The sequence below is a fragment of the Lissotriton helveticus genome, chromosome 12 (assembly GCF_964261635.1).
Source record: "Lissotriton helveticus chromosome 12, aLisHel1.1, whole genome shotgun sequence".
NCBI lineage: Eukaryota > Metazoa > Chordata > Amphibia > Caudata > Salamandridae > Lissotriton > Lissotriton helveticus.
This window is the reverse complement of record NC_136073.1, coordinates 162,246,168-162,272,719: the sequence shown is the minus strand read 5'-3', so window position 1 is coordinate 162,272,719 and position 26,552 is coordinate 162,246,168. Positions and strand designations below refer to the sequence as shown.

At 41.6% G+C, this 26,552-nt stretch overlaps 14 non-coding genes across 14 annotated transcripts; all 14 read right to left on the bottom strand.

The window, feature by feature from the left end:
* Positions 1-16,716: 16,716 nt before the first annotated feature.
* TRNAS-CGA (transfer RNA serine (anticodon CGA)) lies at positions 16,717-16,798 on the bottom strand. The gene has a single exon. It is a non-coding gene; the product is annotated as a tRNA-Ser (tRNA).
* Positions 16,799-17,433: 635 nt separating this feature from the next.
* On the bottom strand, positions 17,434-17,515 carry TRNAS-UGA (transfer RNA serine (anticodon UGA)). The gene has a single exon. It is a non-coding gene; the product is annotated as a tRNA-Ser (tRNA).
* Positions 17,516-18,138: 623 nt separating this feature from the next.
* On the bottom strand, positions 18,139-18,220 carry TRNAS-CGA (transfer RNA serine (anticodon CGA)). The gene has a single exon. It is a non-coding gene; the product is annotated as a tRNA-Ser (tRNA).
* Positions 18,221-18,842: 622 nt separating this feature from the next.
* Positions 18,843-18,924, bottom strand: TRNAS-UGA (transfer RNA serine (anticodon UGA)). The gene has a single exon. It is a non-coding gene; the product is annotated as a tRNA-Ser (tRNA).
* Positions 18,925-19,547: 623 nt separating this feature from the next.
* TRNAS-CGA (transfer RNA serine (anticodon CGA)) lies at positions 19,548-19,629 on the bottom strand. Its single transcript has one exon. It is a non-coding gene; the product is annotated as a tRNA-Ser (tRNA).
* Positions 19,630-20,251: 622 nt separating this feature from the next.
* On the bottom strand, positions 20,252-20,333 carry TRNAS-UGA (transfer RNA serine (anticodon UGA)). Its single transcript has one exon. It is a non-coding gene; the product is annotated as a tRNA-Ser (tRNA).
* Positions 20,334-20,957: 624 nt separating this feature from the next.
* Positions 20,958-21,039, bottom strand: TRNAS-CGA (transfer RNA serine (anticodon CGA)). Its single transcript has one exon. It is a non-coding gene; the product is annotated as a tRNA-Ser (tRNA).
* Positions 21,040-21,663: 624 nt separating this feature from the next.
* Positions 21,664-21,745, bottom strand: TRNAS-UGA (transfer RNA serine (anticodon UGA)). The gene has a single exon. It is a non-coding gene; the product is annotated as a tRNA-Ser (tRNA).
* A 624-nt stretch (positions 21,746-22,369) lies between these two features.
* On the bottom strand, positions 22,370-22,451 carry TRNAS-CGA (transfer RNA serine (anticodon CGA)). Its single transcript has one exon. It is a non-coding gene; the product is annotated as a tRNA-Ser (tRNA).
* A 623-nt stretch (positions 22,452-23,074) lies between these two features.
* Positions 23,075-23,156, bottom strand: TRNAS-UGA (transfer RNA serine (anticodon UGA)). Its single transcript has one exon. It is a non-coding gene; the product is annotated as a tRNA-Ser (tRNA).
* Positions 23,157-23,780: 624 nt separating this feature from the next.
* TRNAS-CGA (transfer RNA serine (anticodon CGA)) lies at positions 23,781-23,862 on the bottom strand. Its single transcript has one exon. It is a non-coding gene; the product is annotated as a tRNA-Ser (tRNA).
* A 623-nt stretch (positions 23,863-24,485) lies between these two features.
* On the bottom strand, positions 24,486-24,567 carry TRNAS-UGA (transfer RNA serine (anticodon UGA)). Its single transcript has one exon. It is a non-coding gene; the product is annotated as a tRNA-Ser (tRNA).
* Positions 24,568-25,191: 624 nt separating this feature from the next.
* Positions 25,192-25,273, bottom strand: TRNAS-CGA (transfer RNA serine (anticodon CGA)). The gene has a single exon. It is a non-coding gene; the product is annotated as a tRNA-Ser (tRNA).
* Positions 25,274-25,895: 622 nt separating this feature from the next.
* TRNAS-UGA (transfer RNA serine (anticodon UGA)) lies at positions 25,896-25,977 on the bottom strand. Its single transcript has one exon. It is a non-coding gene; the product is annotated as a tRNA-Ser (tRNA).
* Positions 25,978-26,552: the final 575 nt, after the last annotated feature.

The following is a 26,552-nucleotide window of genomic DNA, read 5'->3' as shown; positions in this document are numbered from 1 at the left end:
AGTATACTGGCTGCCTCTGCAGCACTCAAGGGCTTGGACTTAAGTTGGCGTGGTGGTGGTGGTGGCACTGAGCCCAATGGAGCGGGGGTGCTGCTGCCAGCTTGGTCCCCAGCAGATCCCGCTGCAGCTGCTGCAGGCATACTTTTTTTTTTACTCACAAAAAAAGGGGCGGGCGGCACACCAGTGTCCTTGGTAACTTGCTTCTTCTGCTCCTTACTGGCACCTTTCTTGCTAGAGGAGCTACGGGTTACTTTTTTTGGGGCCATCTTCTTCAGAGCAGGTCAGCAGGCAGCAGTTGCACGAGTTGCAGAGGGTTCTGTGTCCAGACGTGACGTCGCGTGACGTTATGCTGCACACACCGCTGCAGGACTTCTTCCTGGCACTGGTGGTTCTATTGAGTCTTCTTGTGCACCTAAAAGCAATGGAAGACAGAGGAACATCAGTTCAGTTATACACCCCAAAAAATCGACAAAACACAGAAAAATGAGCACAATCCCATGCCATCCATGATGTTTACATTGAAGACACCCCACAGAAAGACTAGGGACATGCAAGTATGCAACACTCACTACCCCTGGGCATAAGGGATGAAAAGTAGGCAAAATAAGTGCAGGCCTCAGACACTGCCTCTCCTCAAAATGGCCCCCTTACACCCCAAGCACATGTTGCTGCCTGTACCAGCCAGCACTCAAGATGGCCACCACCACCACCCACATGGCCAGTCCACATCAACAGTACACCCCCAAAAAACAGAAAAACAGCCAGAAATCACCACAATCCAATGCCATCCATGATGTTTACATCAAAGAGAGTGAGACAACACCACAGGCACACTCAGTCCATGCACCACCACCACCCCTGGGCAAGCAAAAGGCCACACCAGCAGCCCCCCAAAAACGACAAAAAACAATAAAATAAGCACAATCCCAGCCCATCCATGGCCTCAATTATGTTTAAATTCAAGAAGACACCCCACAGAAAGACTAGGCCCATGCAACACTCACCACCCCTGGGCAAAGGGCCACACCAGCAGGCCCAAAAAAACGACAAAAAACAATAAAATCTGCACAATCCCAGCCCATCCATGGCCTCAATGGTGTTTAAATTCAAGAAGACACCCCACAGAAAGACTAGGCCCATGCAACACTCACCACCCCTGGGCAAAGGGCCACACCAGCAGGCCCAAAAAAACGACAAAAACCAATAAAATCTGCACATTCCCAGTCCATCCATGACCTCAATGGTGTTTAAATTCAAGAAGACACCCCTCAGAAACACTAGGCCCATGCAACACTCACTACCCCTGGGCATAAGGGATGAAAAGTAGGCAAAATAAGTGCAGGCCTCAGACACTGCCTCTCCTCAAAATGGCCCCCTTACACCCCAAGCACATGTTGCTGCCTGTACCAGCCAGCACTCAAGATGGCCACCACCACCACCCACATGGCCCGTCCACATCAACAGTACACCCCCAAAAAACAGAAAAACAGCCAGAAATCACCACAATCCAATGCCATCCATGATGTTTACATCAAAGAGAGTGAGACAACACCACAGGCACACTCAGTCCATGCACCACCACCACCCCTGGGCAAGCAAAAGGCCACACCAGCAGCCCCCCAAAAACGACAAAAAACAATAAAATAAGCACAATCCCAGCCCATCCATGGCCTCAATTATGTTTAAATTCAAGAAGACACCCCACAGAAAGACTAGGCCCATGCAACACTCACCACCCCTGGGCAAAGGGCCACACCAGCAGGCCCAAAAAAACGACAAAAAACAATAAAATCTGCACAATCCCAGCCCATCCATGGCCTCAATGGTGTTTAAATTCAAGAAGACACCCCACAGAAAGACTAGGCCCATGCAACACTCACCACCCCTGGGCAAAGGGCCACACCAGCAGGCCCAAAAAAACGACAAAAACCAATAAAATCTGCACATTCCCAGTCCATCCATGACCTCAATGGTGTTTAAATTCAAGAAGACACCCCTCAGAAACACTAGGCCCATGCAACACTCACTACCCCTGGGCATAAGGGATGAAAAGTAGGCAAAATAAGTGCAGGCCTCAGACACTGCCTCTCCTCAAAATGGCCCCCTTACACCCCAAGCACATGTTGCCTGTACCAGCCAGCACTCAAGATGGCCACCACCACCACCCACATGGCCAGTCCACATCAACAGTACACCCCCAAAAAACAGAAAAACAGCCAGAAATCACCACAATCCAATGCCATCCATGATGTTTACATCAAAAAGAGTGAGACAACACCACAGGCACACTCAGTCCATGCAACACTCACCACCCCTGGGCAAAGGGCCACACCAGCAGGCCCAAAAAAACGACAAAAAACAATAAAATCTGCACAATCCCAGCCCATCCATGGCCTCAATGGTGTTTAAATTCAAGAAGACACCCCACAGAAAGACTAGGCCCATGCAACACTCACCACCCCTGGGCAAAGGGCCACACCAGCAGGCCCAAAAAAACGACAAAAAACAATAAAATCTGCACAATCCCAGCCCATCCATGGCCTCAATGGTGTTTAAATTCAAGAAGACACCCCACAGAAAGACTAGGCCCATGCAACACTCACCACCCCTGGGCAAAGGGCCACACCAGCAGGCCCAAAAAAACGACAAAAAACAATAAAATCTGCACAATCCCAGCCCATCCATGGCCTCAATGGTGTTTAAATTCAAGAAGACACCCCTCAGAAACACTAGGCCCATGCAACACTCACTACCCCTGGGCATAAGGGATGAAAAGTAGGCAAAATAAGTGCAGGCCTCAGACACTGCCTCTCCTCAAAATGGCCCCCTTACACCCCAAGCACATGTTGCCTGTACCAGCCAGCACTCAAGATGGCCACCACCACCACCCACATGGCCAGACCACATCAACAGTACACCCCCAAAAAACAGAAAAACAGCCAGAAATCACCACAATCCAATGCCATCCATGATGTTTACATCAAAGAGAGTGAGACAACACCACAGGCACACTCAGTCCATGCACCACCACCACCCCTGGGCAAGCAAAAGGCCACACCAGCAGCCCCCCAAAAACGACAAAAAACAATAAAATAAGCACAATCCCAGCCCATCCATGGCCTCAATTATGTTTAAATTCAAGAAGACACCCCACAGAAACACTAGGCCCATGCAACACTCACTACCCCTGGGCATAAGGGATGAAAAGTAGGCAAAATAAGTGCAGGCCTCAGACACTGCCTCTCCTCAAAATGGCCCCCTTACACCCCAAGCACATGTTGCCTGTACCAGCCAGCACTCAAGATGGCCACCACCACCACCCACATGGCCAGACCACATCAACAGTACACCCCCAAAAAACAGAAAAACAGCCAGAAATCACCACAATCCAATGCCATCCATGATGTTTACATCAAAGAGAGTGAGACAACACCACAGGCACACTCAGTCCATGCACCACCACCACCCCTGGGCAAGCAAAAGGCCACACCAGCAGCCCCCCAAAAACGACAAAAAACAATAAAATAAGCACAATCCCAGCCCATCCATGGCCTCAATTATGTTTAAATTCAAGAAGACACCCCACAGAAAGACTAGGCCCATGCAACACTCACCACCCCTGGGCAAAGGGCCACACCAGCAGGCCCAAAAAAACGACAAAAAACAATAAAATCTGCACAATCCCAGCCCATCCATGGCCTCAATGGTGTTTAAATTCAACAAAACAGTTGTATCATGCACCCATAACCAACCCTGGTCCTACTGGATACTGTGGCTACCCACAATATAATTTATTTAATTTTCTGAAAAAGTTCCAAAATTGTACTTGCAGCAACTGTAATGCCCCAAACAAACTTACTTGTGAAAGTTGATTTCTAATCCAAAAGTGATCCAAAGACAGTCAAAAAGGCCTCAAATCCAAATATCCAGCAGCACCCACAAAAAGTAATCCTTCCAGCTCCAGATCCAAATGAAAGTGACCAGGAGATGGACAAAGCACTGGGAGGAGCCTGCTGGACAGGAACAGGAAGTTGGAGACTGTGGGGCACTTCCTTCCTCCCCCCCCCCCCCAAAATGGACTCCTTGCAAAAAAAAAGGCCATGCAAATGTCAACCTGAGGAGTGATTCTGATAAAAATCATAATTTTCTGAAGGTTTATCCTGTTTGCTGGTGATTTTCTTGTGCGAAATTGCAAAATCTCTATTTCGCAAGTGCGAGATTGTTCCTTTCCGCCGCAACTACATGTTCGCAATTGCGAACTCTCGCGAGGTGTGCTGTGCAAGGTGGCAAGCCGCGAGTACGTATTCGCGGGCGACAAACTCCCGCGGGAACACGCAGCAAGATCTAAAATGGCGCGTCACTCGCAAAGAAAAACAACTCGGCAAACGCTAAAATGACGGAAAGTGAACGCCGTGCACCACGCCGCGCGCCGCAACCAAGCAAAAAATCCGCCGCGAGCGGATTCACGGATTTTCGACAAATTCGCGAGCGTTCGCGGATTGCGGATTTGCCGAAAATCCGAAAAATCCGCGAGCGGAGCGGATTTTACGCCCATGCTTACCCAGAGCAAATTCCTGATGTTCTGCAATGCACTTTTTAAAAACAATACAAACAAGCAGGTACAAGGAGCTCAAATGAGATTAATGGCGCCTAAATAGAGCACGTAAAGGAACAGTTACACAGCTAAGAAAAGGGAAAGAAAGGCTAGGGAAAAAACACAGAAAGAGCCTGTAGATAAAATTATCTTCCTGGGACAGCAGGTTAAGAGAAATTACACAGGGAGCAGTTAAGCTTGTAACACGGGAGAATAAAAAAGAAAATGCAGTTTTATGAAGTGTGCTGGCCTAATCCAGCAAGCACTTTTGTTTGTAGTGTAGCTCCTATTTTCCCAATAGGCTCTGCGCATTGGAATAGTACCTACAGCAGTAAAGGCCTAGGCCAGACGTTAACTAGGTCTACTACTGTCGATACTAGACTTAATTTTTGGGTTTGCCAGCTAAGCTCAGAGTTCGCTAGAAACTTTCTCGAATGTTCAAGGAAGGATTAACTTCCCTGATTAGACAAGAAGGGATTTAGTTTCTGACAACCATAGAACATGACAACTTTGCTCTCCCCTAATCAAGAGTCAATCTCGAGAGTCGTGTGAGCACAAGGCAATTATTTTACTCAGTCAGTACGTGCATTCTTAGTCTCATCAGAATGTAGAGAAAAGGAAGAGACGGGCGTGTTCAATAAAAGATGTTATTTATTGATCAGTCTCTTTTCTCGTACAAGAGAAATGGATCGATATTATTGCAATACTTATAGTTAAGTAAAGTGCATACATTAGAAGCAATAGTATAAAATAATACTGTAAAAACATTGATATGGTTTCTGAGCCATATGATGTTTAAAATGATTAAAATATATTTACATACACATATACATTTGACTAAACGTACTCAACTGGTGTTTCTAAATACGCCTACCCCGTGTACCTGACCTAAGTCTAATGCGTGGGCGGGAGTAGAAAGTTACAGTTTAGTTTAAGTTTGTTTTTGCCAAGTGAATAACTAAAGAATTCTCTAGGAGGGGTTATTCAGTTCTGTACCTGGAATTTAGGATGAATGAGGAATGGTATCTCTTTCTCTGCTCTCGATATTCCAGGCTGCCTGCGAGGGCTGCCCAGAAGCGCCGGTGCTGGGTCTCTCGGCTTGAGATAGCAGCGCGTCTCTCAGCGCGTCAGGAAGGCGGGGCTGCTGCCTGCGGGGTCTGCTTCTGCTCTCGGCTTCGGCAAGTATGGCTGCTCCGTCTTGTCACCACGCGTGTGTTTGCATAGGGCAAGGTCGGCAATATTTATACCTTAAAGGTGCCGGGATTGACGTAAGGATGGACATAGGTACGTCAATAAAGATGTCATACGACTTGCTCGTTAGCACATTCTTTACTAAAGTTCTCTGTGAAATCAAAACAATGGCCGCACGGATTATCCAGGTTGTCATAGGTTTGATTTGTTATGAGAACGTCGTATGCCTTATCAGGGGCTGGAGGAATATCGCTTGTCTAATTAGATCTCAAGCGTTATGACCTAATCAGATAACACGTTCCTGTGCCGTAGTGTGACTGCGTCAGATAACGGTATCTGCATCATGGGGGTTTTCTTGCCTCATGGGCTGACTGTTAGTTAACTAGCTAGTAAGTTTAACCAGAATAGGGTCAGGAATAGGGGGATCGAATCAGAACCTATAGAAATACACGACACCCACTCCACGCTAACTATGGTCATATCTACTAATCTATGCATAGTATAACATAGTACAACATACTATAGAGTATAGTGTATACCTTACCACCCCAAAATACATAAATGCATTTCGAAATTTTCAAATATACTGAAAAATTGCAGTCATATATATTGTATGCACTTAAGCTATGAATTAAATGCAAAAGTGAACACGCATTGTTATGCATTATCGATTGTTGGTATATGAGAAATACACATGAAATGGCTCTTAATATGGCTATACAGAAAAAAAGTCGAAACCATTTCATCACATAAAATCTATTGCGAACATACCAGCGGGCAGCTAAAGTCTATAAAGTCTATAAAGTATCTAAAATAGAAATCTTAGTTCTCTAGGAATAGTCTCTTACTTTAAGCAGAAAATCAGTGTCCCGGGAAAAAATATATAGAAAAATATTTTAGGGGCTTGCTGAAAAAAGTTGCTGTCCGTGAACTGGATTGTAATTGTTCATGTGACTTTATTTTTAAAGTTGAAGGCCGAATTCAGGGAACGCCGTGTGCGAGTTTACTCAAAAGTCTCTATTTCTGTTCCGGAGAGAACATCATATCATTCAGGCTTTCGAAAAAACTGTCAACAGCTTCATGGGAAAGTTCCTCTAAGTCGGAAATAGGGGTAACCATGCATTCATGCGCATGATTGTCTCCATTGACATTCTGATTTGCATTGCTGACAGAAGGCCGTACCTGTTCGATGCTGCTTTCATCTTGAACTTCACTACTCTTCTGTGGTATCAGAAATATTTAAGATTTCGCTCAGGATTTCCGCGAAATGTACGGGGGAATTAGTTGATAATAATGTATGTATCTCTGCAGTCGTCCTTGCGACTTGTAGATCATACGTTTCTTTAGATGACGTGAGCCTTGTAGGCGTCTGAAGAAGCACTGTTTTCATTCTGCTTAAAGTGTCTATTCGAATAGAAGTAATTTCCAAACTGGGCCATGCCCTCGCCTCCCTGTCTGGAAAGGAGCTGGGGAACAAAGAACGTCCACAGCACTTGACCTTCGCCGTCGTAGTGACGAGATAAGGAGTCCCGGGCATAAGACTACAGCATCTGCGGTCTACAATAAGAATGTAACTCCCATTATAGAGTCTTTGAAAGAATGGTTCTATTTCAGTTGCAGGTGCGCCTTGCTGGTGACATGAAAGGTTGTATGAATTCCCTTCACAGGCTCCGTGCAAACTAATACCGTTACACAGAAGCGTGCCGCTTAGTGACATAGCACAATTGTTGCCACTAAGAAACACTTTCTGTCCTTTGTTACTGACACATGCATGTGAATAGGGCAGGTTCCATGTTGTTTTAAGGTACCCCTTTCCCAATTTCTCGTACATGCCAGCCTGTATATATTTTTGGCAGTATTGAAACCTGAAGGTTGAGATTGGAATATTTATGATTCCGTGGATTATCCATTCACTGACAGGTCGTTCTGACATTGTCAACGGTAATCTTTCTAGTTTTTCAATGCTCAAGATTGTATAATCAGCACCCTTCTGCGCCATACCGATTTGTCTATCAGTAAGGTTAAAGATTTGGAATAGTGACGTTGTGTTGATTAAACGCCAAGGCACGTAGCCTGAACGCAGATTTTGTAACGTCCAGCCAAGCTGTACAATAGAACGCAATTGTGACTGACCATGTTGTAATAACAGTAAGTCTTGTGATAATATGTCGATTGCTGAAGACACAATGCTGTCCAATGAAAAAATTCTGGAGGACAGAGTCATTAACCCATTGTCCACTACAGAAAGTGATTTTTCCAAATTAATACGGTCAATTTCCCGTATTCTTTCTGCTGTTTCAATTTGAGTAACCTTCCAGGCCTCATTGTATGCTGCATATACAGAGGCTGCTATGAAACGCTTATGACGCTGTTTGCGTGGTCCCAGTATGAAATCACGCAAGTCAGCACCATCAGTAAGTAAAGTTAGGTGTTGCTTAATTTCAGGCAGTGTGGAAGTTTGTAGCCATTGAAGGCATAATTTGCCCACACTGTAGGTTGTTATTATCCCTGGGTGATGTCTTTGGGGATATCTAGGGTCTGGCCTGGTCATTTTGAAACCCTGTGTTTTATTCAGGAATCTATCTTGACAGTTATTTGTATCTGTGGGCCAGATCAACCATTGTTTCCAATCAGGATGTGTTCTGTTTTGGTTAAGTATATGGTTTATGTCTATTTCTTCATCTGTTTCAGAGTTATTGCTAAACATTGTTGGCTTTGGAATAGACAGGTTATTTAAATCTTTGATTTTGGCTAAGCCAAGACATGTGGTTTGTTGAACGCTGTCATTTAAAAATATCATTTGTTCTGGGATCATGCAGGCTCTAAACAAAGCTTCTAAACCCTGTACTTGCCATTCTTTTGTGCCCCAAACACTTTTCAAATCAACATGTTTGTCCCAATAATCAAATCCAAAAGTATTCATTTTTTCAAAGAAAGAATCTGAATATATCAATTTTGTGTTGGTTATCATGGTTTTCATCCCTGTCTTGTTTGACAATTTGTAATAAAATGTTTCAGCATTAGTTATGATAAAACCTGAAAAATATGAATATTTGCCATACACGGTTCTAGAGCTCCCTTTTGGAGGTGTAGCACAATGTTCCCATTGATTAAAATTTAAAACATTTCTAGGTTGTGCAGATTTATGCAAGAAATGGTTACCATAGTGGTTATAGCAATACATACTATCATAATTTGTAGAACCTTGCAAATAATCATGTTTAGTAAATTTAGCAGACATTACTAAGTCAGACATCATATTGTTTATACTTTCAAAGTCCCAATCATCAGCAAATGAGTTTGGTTTTGCAAAGTCACTCAAGGAGATCTTGATTTGGTGTGGATATTTCAGGATCTCTACCGGACCGTGAATTTCATAGTCAGTGTTGTCCCAGGCTACCCCACCAGGTATTGGAATTGCTGTGAAATTTGCTGAAGTAAGTTCTGAAGAAAGTTCTCGTTTCTCGACGTGTGAAGATGTGTGTGGTTTGAGGACCAAGTTGATGTTCTGACTTGCTGTGTCCATTTTAGCATATTTTCCCTCAATGAAGCGTCCCAAGGTAAATACCATGATGAGCCAAAGTATGAGGATAAATGCACCAAAACCCACCCAAAATTCAATCCATGGAGAAACCAGATATGTTTCTTTCAGTTGTTTCAAAAGTTCCTTAGCTTTGTCTTTAAAGGATTTTGATGATGGCTGTGTCTTTTGTTCGCTGAAGCCTTCAGAGGAATCATCGAAGTTGATGAAGTAACCGGATGCAGTTCTGTCAATTGTTCCAATTGGTTCAGGATTTCTGTTTCTTGCATTTTCACTTGGTACTTCTGTATAGATTGGTGTGTCTCTGCTAAATGTCTTTATTTGGGTTTTCAGAGGTCTAAGTTCTATTGCATTGTTGCATAGTCCTTGTTGTTCTTCTGTAGGCGTCTCGAAAGTGATGAGCCTCTTTGATAGGACCTCTGTACTGGTAGCAAACCTTGGTGTTCTGCTACTTATTGGGAGTCCACTTGGCCTACTGTTGGTTATCGGCCACATGTTGTGGTTTTACCAGGTCGATGGATACAACTCGGTTCTCCTTTTTTCCAGCAAGTGGCGGTAGTACAACTGATCTTGTCCCGTTGACAGACAATACAGGAACTGCTTTTCTGTAAGAAGGCCCAAATTCCTTCTTTACCGCGATCTTTTCCCTGACTAGATCCCCGACTTTTGGAATCCAGACAGGTCTTGCTGGGACAGGTGGTGATTCTTCAGTGGTCGTTGGCTGTTCTTTCAACTGTATGTTGCTCAGGTCTTTTCTTGTTTTGTTTAAGTCCTGCAAAATAGCCAAACGGTCTTTGACATCAAAGCTTTTTTCTGTTACCACTGAAGTCTGACTATCAAGGTCAGAGATCAACATCCTAGTTCCGAATAATAATTCGTACGGACTGAATCCCTTCAGAGAATTTCTTGGCAAGTTATTTAGACTACGTTGGACACTTATTAGATGTTTGACCCACCCAGCTCCCGAACCTAATATCCTTTCTATTATAGATTGCTTTCTGTCTTGGTTTTTTCTTTACACCATCCCATACCCTCAGGAAGGAAGTGAGAAGATTCCCGCTGGGCTGTGCTCATTTGGCCATTCTTTCCCCCCCCAGGCTGGATTGCCTGAGAAAAAGAAAAAAAAAAATGGTCGAACGTAGCATGCTCTTAGCGTATATGCCATTTAGACTCGCAAATCTTGTATAACAGTCCGGACGTCAGCCGAGTGCTGTGGATCTACATTATAAGTGGGAACTAGCCTGTATATGTTAATCGCAAGCCATTCTTTTTAGTGGTGATGTTATCTGCCTTGATACGACGAGGTATTAAACTGCTTCTCTCCCCACTGCGATCTCTGTTGCAGTTTGGGCAGTTTTTTACAAACATGGTGTAGTGCAGGCTCATGCCTGGCCACCAGTACCGTGATTGTAATTCTTCCAGAGAATCTTTTAATTTAAGGTGTCTGAGACCCTCGCCCATGTGTGCGTCTGCGATTAACAAGTTTCTCCTGTCCATGTTTGGAATCACTCTATCCCCCACTCCAGGGATTCGAGCAAAAGGAATGGAGTTTGCATCTATGATGTATGTGTAATTGAGTGGATAGTTGATCGGTAACGCCGAGCAGTCGCCTTTTGATGACGTTTTTACTGCCAGCAATGTTTCGCCGTCAATGTATTTTAATGTACGCTTTTTTCGATCTACGGGAGCCGGTTTACTGGCTGCCGCTGCGGCTGTTTCAGCCAATGAATTCCCTACAACGTGAACGCCATCACGCTGGTGACTCAGTGAGTGTGTCACGTGAGTCTTTGGTAGTTCTTTTTTCAAAAGAGCTACCTGTTCCCAGAGCAGTCTCTGCTTTATTGGTGCATCCGTGTCATCTTTGTAATCGTTCTGAATCCAGGTCTGCAAATCCTTGTTATATGTTTTGACGCAGAAATACGAATCTGACACTATAAGTGTCGGGAATTCGCGATCCGCATTATCTAGCGCCATTTTCAAAGCTAATATTTCAGTTTGTAGTTCTGAATTAGTTTCTACTGAGTGTGATTTTGTTAATAGAGGTCTTAGTTTACCTCCGTGCCATACTTCTTTTGTAATCTCACATGTGGGATTGTATGCATGTTCTCCCCAAACGGAGGGTTGAGCATGTCCGTCTGTATAGATTACACAGGCGTAATGTCGTAGAGGCAGAATGTCGATTGGCAGAGGATACGTTTTTTCATATTTTAGATTTTTTAATTCTTCTAGTTCTGGATCAAAGAAGTAATATACTTTGTCCGTTGTGATTGAATTTACCCATTGTAACCATTCTGGATCCAATGTTGTTGTTGGTAAATTACACGGTGTTGTTAATGCCTCAAAGGCTGATTCTGCTGTTCTGACTGTGATATGTCTACCGTCAGCTATGTCTTTTTCTCTAGCTATTGCGGTTTGAACTGCTTGAACAATTTTTCCTTTGTTGTTGAATCTCTGTTCAGCTTTTGTGTACAAATGTGATTTGAATGCAATTGGTACCTTATCTCCCTCATTAGAGGTTAGGTATGTGAATCCGCATCTCCCTGGGATGACTCGGATCACAAGGTTGCGTGTATTATCACGGGTTTCTAATTTTGTTTTAATTAGCATGTCTGTTTGTAAGGATCTCAAAATTTCTGTGTGTGCTTGAGTCCAACTGGATCTTTTAAAGTCTGGTTTAATTAGATCATAAAGGGGTTTGACCCTTTCTGCGTAATTTGCAATATATGTTCTTCCGAAATTTAGGAAGCCTAGAATTGACTGTAGGTTTTTTAGTGTTTTAGGAGCTTGGATTACGGCACATTTCTCTAGGAAATTGTCTGCCAGGCTTTTGCCTTCACTTGATAACTCATATCCTAAGAATAGGACCGTCAGATGGGCAATTCTGGACTTTTTGAAGTTGAATTTGTAACCCTCTGCAGCGAAACCAAGTATTATGGTGTTCACTCTTTTCAAGTGAGTTTCCAAGTCATCATCTGTTAAGTAAATGTCATCGACATAAGATAATGCTTCATCATCATATAGTTGTAGTAATTCTGTTACTCTCGCTGAGAATACCCCCGGGCTGTTCTTGTACCCCTGGGCTAACCGACAGAATTGTTTTTGAGTGCCATTTACTGAAAATGCAGTTAAATATCTGCTCTCTGGTGCTATGTTTTGACAAAAGAATCCGTTGGAGATGTCCAAGGTTGTTTTGTATTTTTTGCGCACTATGTTATTCATTAGTGCAGCACTGTGTGAGTTTTGCACTGCAAAAGTTTTGCAACATGTGTTAAGGTGTCGGTAATCCAAAACTAGACGGTACGAATTGTCTGGTTTGGAGACCGGAAATAAAGGATTGTTCATTTGTGAGGTGCAAGTTTCAATCACCCCTTGGTATTCTAGCTGATCTAGTATTTCATTTACTTGTTTTTTAGCTTCTTGCTTAATTGGGTACTGCCTTTGTGCAGTAGGTTGTGATTTTAACTGGATTTTGTGAGGAGGAGAATCCTCATCCCATCCTACATGATTTTTATATAAAGCAGGTGCTAAGGCCACTGCCCACTTTCTAGCAAGTGTATATTTTTTATGAATCGGTATTTGATTCGAGAAGGCAGGCATAATTACTTCTTCGCCATGAGGGCACTCCCTGACAAACTCTGGTGGCCAGTCTTTTTCAGCTAGAAGGATGTCATAGCCTTTGGATAGGTTATCCCAAAATAGTCCCCTTATTTTCCTAGTCTTATCTCCCTCTATACGTAATGTTATCTCGTATATTTTGTGGGGCTTGCTAACTCTGGTGTCTGCAGTTTCCACTTGAAGGTATTCATTCGTGTCCACTGTCTCCAGATGATTCATAAGGACTTTGCGAGCTATGCTCACCTCTGCTGCGCTGTCTAGCATTGTCTGAGCCCACTCTCCGTTTTTCAGTTGTGTCCTCAGTATTCTCGGCATTGTTAACTACCTTGATACTGGCTACCTTCTTTTTTGGAAATTGTGATTTCTTTTTCAGTTGAGCAGGTTCCTTGTCTTTGGACTTGGCGTGCTCTTCTGATCGTCCTCTTCTTTCCGATTTCTGCGAGGAATTCTGAAAAGATTGAGACGGACGTGTATCAATGTCTTGATATCTATCAGGTTTTTTAATATTATCCCTATTTCTAAGGTTATATCTATTCCCAGAGGGTTCACTCTGAGGTGACCTTTGTCTCGGGTTTGGAGATTTCTCTCTTCGCCTAGGAGACCTTCCTCTGGACTGGAATTTCTTTTCTTTAGGATTGGATTGTTTATTTCCATCCCAGTTCTTTTTTGGTGAATTATTATTTAAAAATATTTTTTCTGGACTTGTAGTCAGTTGCGGTTTTACTGGTATTCCACCTAGACTATCTCTGCCTAGTTCTTCATAGGATTTTTCTATGATTCTGGCAATTTCAGCTGGTTGGTCTGCTATATCTGTCTCTTTTAACCTCTGGCGGATCGCCACGTTTGCTGCTTCACCTTTTATGTTGGCTAGTAATATAGCCGAGACTTGCTTGAAGTCTTTCAGTAATTTCATACCAAGAGTTAAAGCAGGTTCTGGACCGTATTCATCTTGAATTTGTTTTAGCACATCTGGTATCACCGAAATGGATGGAACACCGTGCGTTTTTGTATAGATGGAAGCAAAGACTGTACCCCAAGTGTCACAGTCCTCAATGTGTGGTGCGATTCCCATTGGGAGACATATAGTCAGAATCCTGTGTTTTTCCAGCGGGGTGGTGTCAGGAAACACCGCCTCTATTTGGGTAATTTTCTGTGCCAACCAGAATGGTATTTGTTCCCGTTTAGCTGGAACTTTACCTAGGCAGGATTGGATGTTCTGTGGTGTAATTTTATTTGTGTTCCCCTGGTGAGGGGTCAGCTGTGGAAGTTTAATCGCTGGCTGAATTGTTGAAGTCCGCATTACATACTGAACTAATTGTCTGTGAATTTTTAGTAGTTGTTTTAGCTGTATTAACAGCTCTGCTGCAGGCATTCTTTCGATGTCTGGATGTGGTGTGTATCCGGCTAGGACCGGCCACGTTGCTCCTGGTCTTCCTAAAGGACCGAGCCTTGTAATGTGATTGTTATGTATTAGGGCGCCATCAAATAAGAGCAAATGCTCTTGGAATTTGAGTGGTACTTCCACCTCCTCGAAAGGAGTGTACGTTTCAGGAGGTTCCTCTACTTTGTAATAGTGGAAGTACTTTGTTACAGCATTTGCTGCTGGAAAATGTATCCATGTATAGTATACCTCTGTCTGCCGATATTCGTGTGCCTCAATTACGAATATGACTGTGCCACCTCTAGGTGTCAGTCCATTTTCTATAAGTTTTAAGGTTATAGATCTCCTTTTAATGACCGGAATGAGTATTATATCCGCGTCTGCTGCTTGCATGGTAGCATCAGCATCTGCTATTTCAGTAGCTAATCTAATTGCCTCTCTTTCTCCATCACTGTCTCCCATTTTACTGACAGGATGGTATTATTTTTGTTTGCAGATCAGGTTTCTTTATGGAACAAAGATTAGGTGCACAATATTTTGGAACTGTTTTATCCTTCAACGTTGACTAGACCAAGAACCATACATAGGAGTTCCCTCCTGCGAGGTTTTGGAGGATATTATAACCTTTCACCCACTCCAGACGTCTTTGGAGTATTTGGGAAAAGGGGTCTGAGTGAGAAAGCACGACTGAGTTACTCTAAATATCTTACGTTAGTTTTATCGCCCTTTCCAAACGCGTTGGGCGCCATGTAGTGTAGCTCCTATTTTCCCAATAGGCTCTGCGCATTGGAATAGTACCTACAGCAGTAAAGGCCTAGGCCAGACGTTAACTAGGTCTACTACTGTCGATACTAGACTTAATTTTTGGGTTTGCCAGCTAAGCTCAGAGTTCGCTAGAAACTTTCTCGAATGTTCAAGGAAGGATTAACTTCCCTGATTAGACAAGAAGGGATTTAGTTTCTGACAACCATAGAACATGACAACTTTGCTCTCCCCTAATCAAGAGTCAATCTCGAGAGTCGTGTGAGCACAAGGCAATTATTTTACTCAGTCAGTACGTGCATTCTTAGTCTCATCAGAATGTAGAGAAAAGGAAGAGACGGGCGTGTTCAATAAAAGATGTTATTTATTGATCAGTCTCTTTTCTCGTACAAGAGAAATGGATCGATATTATTGCAATACTTATAGTTAAGTAAAGTGCATACATTAGAAGCAATAGTATAAAATAATACTGTAAAAACATTGATATGGTTTCTGAGCCATATGATGTTTAAAATGATTAAAATATATTTACATACACATATACATTTGACTAAACGTACTCAACTGGTGTTTCTAAATACGCCTACCCCGTGTACCTGACCTAAGTCTAATGCGTGGGCGGGAGTAGAAAGTTACAGTTTAGTTTAAGTTTGTTTTTGCCAAGTGAATAACTAAAGAATTCTCTAGGAGGGGTTATTCAGTTCTGTACCTGGAATTTAGGATGAATGAGGAATGGTATCTCTTTCTCTGCTCTCGATATTCCAGGCTGCCTGCGAGGGCTGCCCAGAAGCGCCGGTGCTGGGTCTCTCGGCTTGAGATAGCAGCGCGTCTCTCAGCGCGTCAGGAAGGCGGGGCTGCTGCCTGCGGGGTCTGCTTCTGCTCTCGGCTTCGGCAAGTATGGCTGCTCCGTCTTGTCACCACGCGTGTGTTTGCATAGGGCAAGGTCGGCAATATTTATACCTTAAAGGTGCCGGGATTGACGTAAGGATGGACATAGGTACGTCAATAAAGATGTCATACGACTTGCTCGTTAGCACATTCTTTACTAAAGTTCTCTGTGAAATCAAAACAATGGCCGCACGGATTATCCAGGTTGTCATAGGTTTGATTTGTTATGAGAACGTCGTATGCCTTATCAGGGGCTGGAGGAATATCGCTTGTCTAATTAGATCTCAAGCGTTATGACCTAATCAGATAACACGTTCCTGTGCCGTAGTGTGACTGCGTCAGATAACGGTATCTGCATCATGGGGGTTTTCTTGCCTCATGGGCTGACTGTTAGTTAACTAGCTAGTAAGTTTAACCAGAATAGGGTCAGGAATAGGGGGATCGAATCAGAACCTATAGAAATACACGACATGTTCTATTTCTCTATTTGCTTCTTTCATTGGTAAAGTAAGTTTCAAGTACACATGCAGGTATGACTGAGAGAGCCAGGGTGTAATATTTTGAAGCGTTTGCACCATCGCTAATGTAGGAAGAGAGGTATAGCAAAGACATGAAAGGGGTAGCAAAAATAAATATGTGAAGAGGCAATAATGACACCAATATAAGCCACCTATTTATAAAACTGACACGGAAGAAATACTAAAGGTTAACTTCTAAAATTGTATCAGAAGACGAAAATGCTCTCGTTGTCGGAAGGATTCGAACCTGCGCGGGGAGACCCCAATGGATTTCGAGTCCATCGCCTTAACCACTCGGCCACAACAACTTACTGTAAGCTTTGTGCAAATAATCTGTATGAAAGTTTTCAAGGTGTCCCACAGCAAATTCCTGATGTTCTGCAATGCACTTTTTAAAAACAATACAAACAAGCAGGTACAAGGAGCTCAAATTAGATTAATGGTGCCTAAATAGAGCACGTAAAGGAACAGTTACACAGCTAAGAAAAGGGAAAGAAAGCCTAGGGAAAAAACACAGAAAGAGCCTGTAGATAAAATTATCTTCCTGGGACAGCAGGTTAAGAGAAATTATACAGGGAGCAGTTAGGCTTGTAACACGGGAGAATAAAAAAGAAAATGCCCTTTTATGAAGTGTGTTTGCCTAATCCAGCAAGCACTTTATTTCTATTTCTCTATTTGCTTCTTTTATTGGTAAAGTAAGTTTCAAGTGCACATGCAGGTATGACTGAGAGCCAGGGTATAATATTTTGAAGCGTTTGCACCATCGCTAATGTAGGAAGAGAGGTATAGCAAAGACATGAAAGGGGTAGCAAAAATTAAATATATGAAGAGAAAATAGTGACACCAATATAAGCTACCTATTTATAAAACTGACATGGAAGAAATACTAAAGGTTAACTTCTAAAATTGGATCAGAAGACGAAAATACTCTCATTAATACTCTCGTTGTCGGCAGGATTCGAACCTGCGCGGGGAGACCCGAATGGATTTCAAGTCCATCACCTTAACCACTCGGCCACAACAACTTACTGTAAGCTTTGTGCAAATAATCTGTATGGAAGTTTTCAAGTTGTGCCAAAGCAAATTCCTGATGTTCTGCAATGCACTTTTTAAAAACAATACAAACAAGCACGTACAAGGAGCTCAAATGAGATTAATGGCGCCTAAATAGAGCACGTAAAGGAACAGTTACACAGCTAAGAAAAGGGTAAGAAAGACTAGGGAAAAACACAGAAAGAGCCTGTAGATAAAATTATCTTCCTGGGACAGCAGGTTAAGAGAAATTACACAGGGAGCAGTTAAGCTTGTAACACGGGAGAATAAAAAAGAAAATGCAGTTTTATGAAGTGTGTTTGCCTAATTCAGCAAGCACTTTTGTTCTATTTCTCTATTTGCTTCTTTCATTGGTAAAGTAAGTTTCAAGTACACATGCAGGTATGACTGAGAAAGCCAGGGTATAATATTTTGAATCGTTTGCACCATCGCTAATGTAGGAAGAGAGGTATAGCAAAGACATGACAGGGGTAGCAAAAATAATTATGTGAAGAGGCAATACTGACACCAATATAAACCACCTATTTATAAAACTGACATGGAAGAAATACTAAAGGTTAACTTCTAAAATTGTAGCCGAAGACGAAAATACTCTCGTTGTCGGCAGGATTCGAACCTGCGCGGGGAGAGCCCAATGGATTTCGAGTCCATCCCCTTAACCACTCGGCCACAACAACTTACCGTAAGCTTTGTGCAAATAATCTGTATGAAAGTTTTCAAGGTGTCCCACAGCAAATTCCTGATGTTCTGCAATGCACTTTTTAAAAACAATACAAACAAGCAGGTACAAGGAGCTCAAATGAGATTAATGGCGCCTAAATAGAGCACGTAAAGGAACAGTTACACAGCTAAGAAAAGGGAAAGAAAGACTAGGGAAAAAACACAGAAAGAGCCTGTAGATAAAATGATCTTCCTGGGACAGCAGTTTAAGAGAAATTACACAGGGAGCAGTTAAGCTTGTAACACGGGAGAATAAAAAAGAAAATGCAGTTTTATGAAGTGTGCTGGCCTAATCCAGCAAGCACTTTTGTTCTATTTCTCTATTTGCTTCTTTCATTGGTAAAGTAAGTTTCAAGTGCACATGCAGGTATGACTGAGAGCCAGGGTATAATATTTTGAAGCGTTTGCACCATCGCTAATGTAGGAAGAGAGGTATGGCAAAGACATGAAAGGGGTAGCAAAAATAAATATGTGAAGAGGCAATAGTGACACCAATATAAGCCACCTATTTATAAAACTGACATGGAAGAAATACTAAAGGTTAACTTCTAAAATTGTAGCCGAAGACGAAAATACTCTCGTTGTCGGCAGGATTTGAACCTGCGCGGGGAGACCCCAATGGATTTCAAGTCCATCGCCTTAACCACTCGGCCACAACAACTTACTGCAAGCTTTGTGCAAATAATCTGTATGAAAGTTTTCAAGGTGTCCCACAGCAAATTCCTGATGTTCTGCAATGCACTTTTTAAAAACAATACAAAAAAGCAGGTACAAGGAGCTCAAATGAGATTAATGGCGCCTAAATACAGCACGTAAAGGAACAGTTACACAGCTAAGAAAAGGGAATGAAAGACTAGGGAAAAACACAGAAAGAGCCTGTAGATAAAATTATCTTCCTGGGACAGCAGGTTAAGAGAAATTACACAGGGAGCAGTTAAGCTTGTAACACGGGAGAATAAAAAAGAAAATGCAGTTTTATGAAGTGTGCTGGCCTAATCCAGCAAGCACTTTTGTTCTATTTCTCTATTTGCTTCTTTCATTGGTAAAGTAAGTTTCAAGTACACATGCAGGTATGACTGAGAGAGCCAGGGTGTAATATTTTGAAGCGTTTGCACCATCGCTAATGTAGGAAGAGAGGTATAGCAAAGACATGAAAGGGGTAGCAAAAATAAATATGTGAAGAGGCAATAATGACACCAATATAAGCCACCTATTTATAAAACTGACACGGAAGAAATACTAAAGGTTAACTTCTAAAATTGTATCAGAAGACAAAATTCCTCTCGTTTTCGGAAGGATTCGAACCTGCGTGGGGAGACCCCAATGGATTTCGAGTCCATCGCCTTAACCACACGGCCACAACAACTTACTGTAAGCTTTGTGCAAATAATCTGTATGAAAGTTTTCAAGGTGTCCCACAGCAAATTCCTGATGTTCTGCAATGCACTTTTTAAAAACAATACAAACAAGCAGGTACAAGGAGCTCAAATTAGATTAATGGTGCCTAAATAGAGCACGTAAAGGAACAGTTACACAGCTAAGAAAAGGGAAAGAAAGCCTAGGGAAAAAACACAGAAAGAGCCTGTAGATAAAATTATCTTCCTGGGACAGCAGGTTAAGAGAAATTATACAGGGAGCAGTTAGGCTTGTAACACGGGAGAATAAAAAAGAAAATGCCCTTTTATGAAGTGTGTTTGCCTAATCCAGCAAGCACTTTATTTCTATTTCTCTATTTGCTTCTTTTATTGGTAAAGTAAGTTTCAAGTGCACATGCAGGTATGACTGAGAGCCAGGGTATAATATTTTGAAGCGTTTGCACCATCGCTAATGTAGGAAGAGAGGTATGGCAAAGACATGAAAGGGGTAGCAAAAATAAATATGTGAAGAGGCAATAGTGACACCAATATAAGCCACCTATTTATAAAACTGACATGGAAGAAATACTAAAGGTTAACTTCTAAAATTGTAGCCGAAGACGAAAATACTCTCGTTGTCGGCAGGATTTGAACCTGCGCGGGGAGATCCCAATGGATTTCAAGTCCATCGCCTTAACCACTCGGCCACAACAACTTACTGCAAGCTTTGTGCAAATAATCTGTATGAAAGTTTTCAAGGTGTCCCACAGCAAATTCCTGATGTTCTGCAATGCACTTTTTTAAAACAATACAAAAAAGCAGGTACAAGGAGCTCAAATGAGATTAATGGCGCCTAAATACAGCACGTAAAGGAACAGTTACACAGCTAAGAAAAGGGAAAGAAAGACTAGGGAAAAAACACAGAAAGAGCCTGTAGATAAAATTATCTTCCTGGGACAGCAGGTTAAGAGAAATTACACAGGGAGCAGTTAAGCTTGTAACACGGGAGAATAAAAAAGAAAATGCAGTTTTATGAAGTGTGTTAGCCTAATCCAGCAAGCACTTTTGTTCTATTTCTCTATTTGCTTCTTTCATTGGTAAAGTAAGTTTCAAGTACACATGCAGGTATGACTGAGAGAGCCAGGGTATAATATTTTGAAGCGTTTGCACCATCACTAATGTAGGAAGAGAGGTATAGCAAAGACATGAAAGGGGTAGCAAAAATAAATATGTGAAGAGGCAATAGTGACACCAATATAAGCCACCTATTTATAAAACTGACATGGAAGAAATACTAAAGGATAACTTCTATAATTGTAGCCGAAGACGAAAATACTCTCGTTGTCGGCAGGATTCGAACCTGCACGGGGAGACCCCAATGGATTTCGAGTCCATCGCCTTAACCACTCGGCCACAACAACTTACTGCAAACTTTGTGCAAATAAACTGTATGAAAGTTTTCAAGGTGTCCCACAGCAAATTCCTGATGTACTGCAATGCACTTTTTAAAAAAATATACAAACAAGCAGGTACAAGGAGCTCAAATGAGATTAATGGCGCCTAAATAGAGCACGTAAAGGAACAGTTACACAGCTAAGAAAAGGGAAAGAAAGACTAGGGAAAAAACACAGAAAGAGCCTGTAGATAAAATTATCTTCCTGGGACAGCAGGTTAAGAGAAATCACACAGGGAGCAGTTAAGCTTGTAACACGGGAGAATAAAAAAGAAAATGCAGTTTTATGAAGTGTGTTTGCCTAATCCAGCAAGCACTTTTGTTCTATTTCTCTATTTGCTTCTTTTATTGGTAAAGTAAGTTTCAAGTGCACATGCAGGTATGACTGAGAGCCAGGGTATAATATTTTGAAGCGTTTGCACCATCGCTAATGTAGGAAGAGAGGTATGGCAAAGACATGAAAGGGGTAGCAAAAAATAAATATGTGAAGAGGCAATAGTGACACCAATATAAGCCACCTATTTATAAAACTGACATGGAAGAAATATTAAAGGTTAACTTCTAAAATTGTAGCCGAAGACGAAAATACTCTCGTTGTCGGCAGGATTTGAACCTGCGCGGGGAGACACCAATGGATTTCAAGTCCATCGCCTTAACCACTCGGCCACAACAACTTACTGCAAGCTTTGTGCAAATAATCTGTATGAAAGTTTTCAAGGTGTCCCAGAGCAAATTCCTGATGTTCTGCAATGCACTTTTTTAAAACAATGCAAAAAAGCAGGTACAAGGAGCTCAAATGAGATTAATGGCGCCTAAATAGAGCACGTAAAGGAACAGTTACACAGCTAAGAAAAGGGAAAGAAAGACTAGGGAAAAAACACAGAAAGAGCCTGTAGATAAAATTATCTTCCTGGGACAGCAGGTTAAGAGAAATTACACAGGGAGCAGTTAAGCTTGTAACACGGGAGAATAAAAAAGAAAATGCAGTTTTATGAAGTGTGCTGGCCTAATCCAGCAAGCACTTTTGTTCTATTTCTCTATTTGCTTCTTTCATTGGTAAAGTAAGTTTCAAGTACACATGCAGGTATGACTGAGAGAGCCAGGGTGTAATATTTTGAAGCGTTTGCACCATCGCTAATGTAGGAAGAGAGGTATAGCAAAGACATGAAAGGGGTAGCAAAAATAAATATGTGAAGAGGCAATAATGACACCAATATAAGCCACCTATTTATAAAACTGGCACGGAAGAAATACTAAAGGTTAACTTCTAAAATTGTATCAGAAGACGAAAATGCTCTCGTTGTCGGAAGGATTCGAACCTGCGCGGGGAGACCCCAATGGATTTCGAGTCCATCGCCTTAACCACTCGGCCACAACAACTTACTGTAAGCTTTGTGCAAATAATCTGTATGAAAGTTTTCAAGGTGTCCCACAGCAAATTCCTGATGTTCTGCAATGCACTTTTTAAAAACAATACAAACAAGCAGGTACAAGGAGCTCAAATTAGATTAATGGTGCCTAAATAGAGCACGTAAAGGAACAGTTACACAGCTAAGAAAAGGGAAAGAAAGCCTAGGGAAAAAACACAGAAAGAGCCTGTAGATAAAATTATCTTCCTGGGACAGCAGGTTAAGAGAAATTATACAGGGAGCAGTTAGGCTTGTAACACGGGAGAATAAAAAAGAAAATGCCCTTTTATGAAGTGTGTTTGCCTAATCCAGCAAGCACTTTATTTCTATTTCTCTATTTGCTTCTTTTATTGGTAAAGTAAATTTCAAGTGCACATGCAGGTATGACTGAGAGCCAGGGTATAATATTTTGAAGCGTTTGCACCATCGCTAATGTAGGAAGAGAGGTATGGCAAAGACATGAAAGGGGTAGCAAAAAATAAATATGTGAAGAGGCAATAGTGACACCAATATAAGCCACCTATTTATAAAACTGACATGGAAGAAATACTAAAGGTTAACTTCTAAAATTGTAGCCGAAGACGAAAATACTCCCGTTGTCGGCAGGATTTGAACCTGCGCGGGGAGACACCAATGGATTTCAAGTCCATCGCCTTAACCACTCGGCCACAACAACTTACTGCAAGCTTTGTGCAAATAATCTGTATGAAAGTTTTCAAGGTGTCCCAGAGCAAATTCCTGATGTTCTGCAATGCACTTTTTTAAAACAATGCAAAAAAGCAGGTACAAGGAGCTCAAATGAGATTAATGGCGCCTAAATAGAGCACGTAAAGGAACAGTTACACAGCTAAGAAAAGGGAAAGAAAGACTAGGGAAAAAACACAGAAAGAGCCTGTAGATAAAATTATCTTCCTGGGACAGCAGGTTAAGAGAAATTACACAGGGAGCAGTTAAGCTTGTAACACGGGAGAATAAAAAAGAAAATGCAGTTTTATGAAGTGTGCTGGCCTAATCCAGCAAGCACTTTTGTTCTATTTCTCTATTTGCTTCTTTCATTGGTAAAGTAAGTTTCAAGTACACATGCAGGTATGACTGAGAGAGCCAGGGTGTAATATTTTGAAGCGTTTGCACCATCGCTAATGTAGGAAGAGAGGTATAGCAAAGACATGAAAGGGGTAGCAAAAATAAATATGTGAAGAGGCAATAATGACACCAATATAAGCCACCTATTTATAAAACTGACACGGAAGAAATACTAAAGGTTAACTTCTAAAATTGTATCAGAAGACGAAAATGCTCTCGTTGTCGGAAGGATTCGAACCTGCGCGGGGAGACCCCAATGGATTTCGAGTCCATCGCCTTAACCACTCGGCCACAACAACTTACTGTAAGCTTTGTGCAAATAATCTGTATGAAAGTTTTCAAGGTGTCCCACAGCAAATTCCTGATGTTCTGCAATGCACTTTTTAAAAACAATACAAACAAGCAGGTACAAGGAGCTCAAATTAGATTAATGGTGCCTAAATAGAGCACGTAAAGGAACAGTTACACAGCTAAGAAAAGGGAAAGAAAGCCTAGGGAAAAAACACAGAAAGAGCCTGTAGATAAAATTATCTTCCTGGGACAGCAGGTTAAGAGAAATTATACAGGGAGCAGTTAGGCTTGTAACACGGGAGAATAAAAAAGAAAATGCCCTTTTATGAAGTGTGTTTGCCTAATCCAGCAAGCACTTTATTTCTATTTCTCTATTTGCTTCTTTTATTGGTAAAGTAAATTTCAAGTGCACATGCAGGTATGACTGAGAGCCAGGGTATAATATTTTGAAGCGTTTGCACCATCGCTAATGTAGGAAGAGAGGTATGGCAAAGACATGAAAGGGGTAGCAAAAAATAAATATGTGAAGAGGCAATAGTGACACCAATATAAGCCACCTATTTATAAAACTGACATGGAAGAAATACTAAAGGTTAACTTCTAAAATTGTAGCCGAAGACGAAAATACTCTCGTTGTCGGCAGGATTTGAACCTGCGCGGGGAGACACCAATGGATTTCAAGTCCATCGCCTTAACCACTCGGCCACAACAACTTACTGCAAGATTTGTGCAAATAATCTGTATGAAAGTTTTCAAGGTGTCCCAGAGCAAATTCCTGATGTTCTGCAATGCACTTTTTTAAAACAATGCAAAAAAGCAGGTACAAGGAGCTCAAATGAGATTAATGGCGCCTAAATAGAGCACGTAAAGGAACAGTTACACAGCTAAGAAAAGGGAAAGAAAGACTAGGGAAAAAACACAGAAAGAGCCTGTAGATAAAATTATCTTCCTGGGACAGCAGGTTAAGAGAAATTACACAGGGAGCAGTTAAGCTTGTAACACGGGAGAATAAAAAAGAAAATGCAGTTTTATGAAGTGTGCTGGCCTAATCCAGCAAGCACTTTTGTTCTATTTCTCTATTTGCTTCTTTCATTGGTAAAGTAAGTTTCAAGTACACATGCAGGTATGACTGAGAGAGCCAGGGTGTAATATTTTGAAGCGTTTGCACCATCGCTAATGTAGGAAGAGAGGTATAGCAAAGACATGAAAGGGGTAGCAAAAATAAATATGTGAAGAGGCAATAATGACACCAATATAAGCCACCTATTTATAAAACTGACACGGAAGAAATACTAAAGGTTAACTTCTAAAATTGTATCAGAAGACGAAAATGCTCTCGTTGTCGGAAGGATTCGAACCTGCGCGAGGAGACCCCAATGGATTTCGAGTCCATCGCCTTAACCACTCGGCCACAACAACTTACTGTAAGCTTTGTGCAAATAATCTGTATGAAAGTTTTCAAGGTGTCCCACAGCAAATTCCTGATGTTCTGCAATGCACTTTTTAAAAACAATACAAACAAGCAGGTACAAGGAGCTCAAATTAGATTAATGGTGCCTAAATAGAGCACGTAAAGGAACAGTTACACAGCTAAGAAAAGGGAAAGAAAGCCTAGGGAAAAAACACAGAAAGAGCCTGTAGATAAAATTATCTTCCTGGGACAGCAGGTTAAGAGAAATTATACAGGGAGCAGTTAGGCTTGTAACACGGGAGAATAAAAAAGAAAATGCCCTTTTATGAAGTGTGTTTGCCTAATCCAGCAAGCACTTTATTTCTATTTCTCTATTTGCTTCTTTTATTGGTAAAGTAAATTTCAAGTGCACATGCAGGTATGACTGAGAGCCAGGGTATAATATTTTGAAGCGTTTGCACCATCGCTAATGTAGGAAGAGAGGTATGGCAAAGACATGAAAGGGGTAGCAAAAATAAATATGTGAAGAGGCAATAGTGACACCAATATAAGCCACCTATTTATAAAACTGACATGGAAGAAATACTAAAGGTTAACTTCTAAAATTGTAGCCGAAGACGAAAATACTCTCGTTGTCGGCAGGATTTGAACCTGCGCGGGGAGACCCCAATGGATTTCAAGTCCATAGCCTTAACCACTCGGCCACAACAACTTACTGCAAGCTTTGTGCAAATAATCTGTATGAAAGTTTTCAAGGTGTCCCACAGCAAATTCCTGATGTTCTGCAATGCACTTTTTAAAAACAATACAAAAAAGCAGGTACAAGGAGCTCAAATGAGATTAATAGCGCCTAAATAGAGCACGTAAAGGAACAGTTACACAGCTAAGAAAAGGGAAAGAAAGACTAGGGAAAAAACACAGAAAGAGCCTGTAGATAAAATTATCTTCCTGGGACAGCAGGTTAAGAGAAATTACACAGGGAGCAGTTAAGCTTGTAACACGGGGAGAATAAAAAAGAAAATGCAGTTTTATGAAGTGTGTTAGCCTAATCCAGCAAGCACTTTTGTTCTATTTCTCTATTTGCTTCTTTCATTGGTAAAGTAAGTTTCAAGTACACATGCAGGTATGACTGAGAGAGCCAGGGTATAATATTTTGAAGCGTTTGCACCATCACTAATGTAGGAAGAGAGGTATAGCAAAGACATGAAAGGGGTAGCAAAAATAAATATGTGAAGAGGCAATAGTGACACCAATATAAGCCACCTATTTATAAAACTGACATGGAAG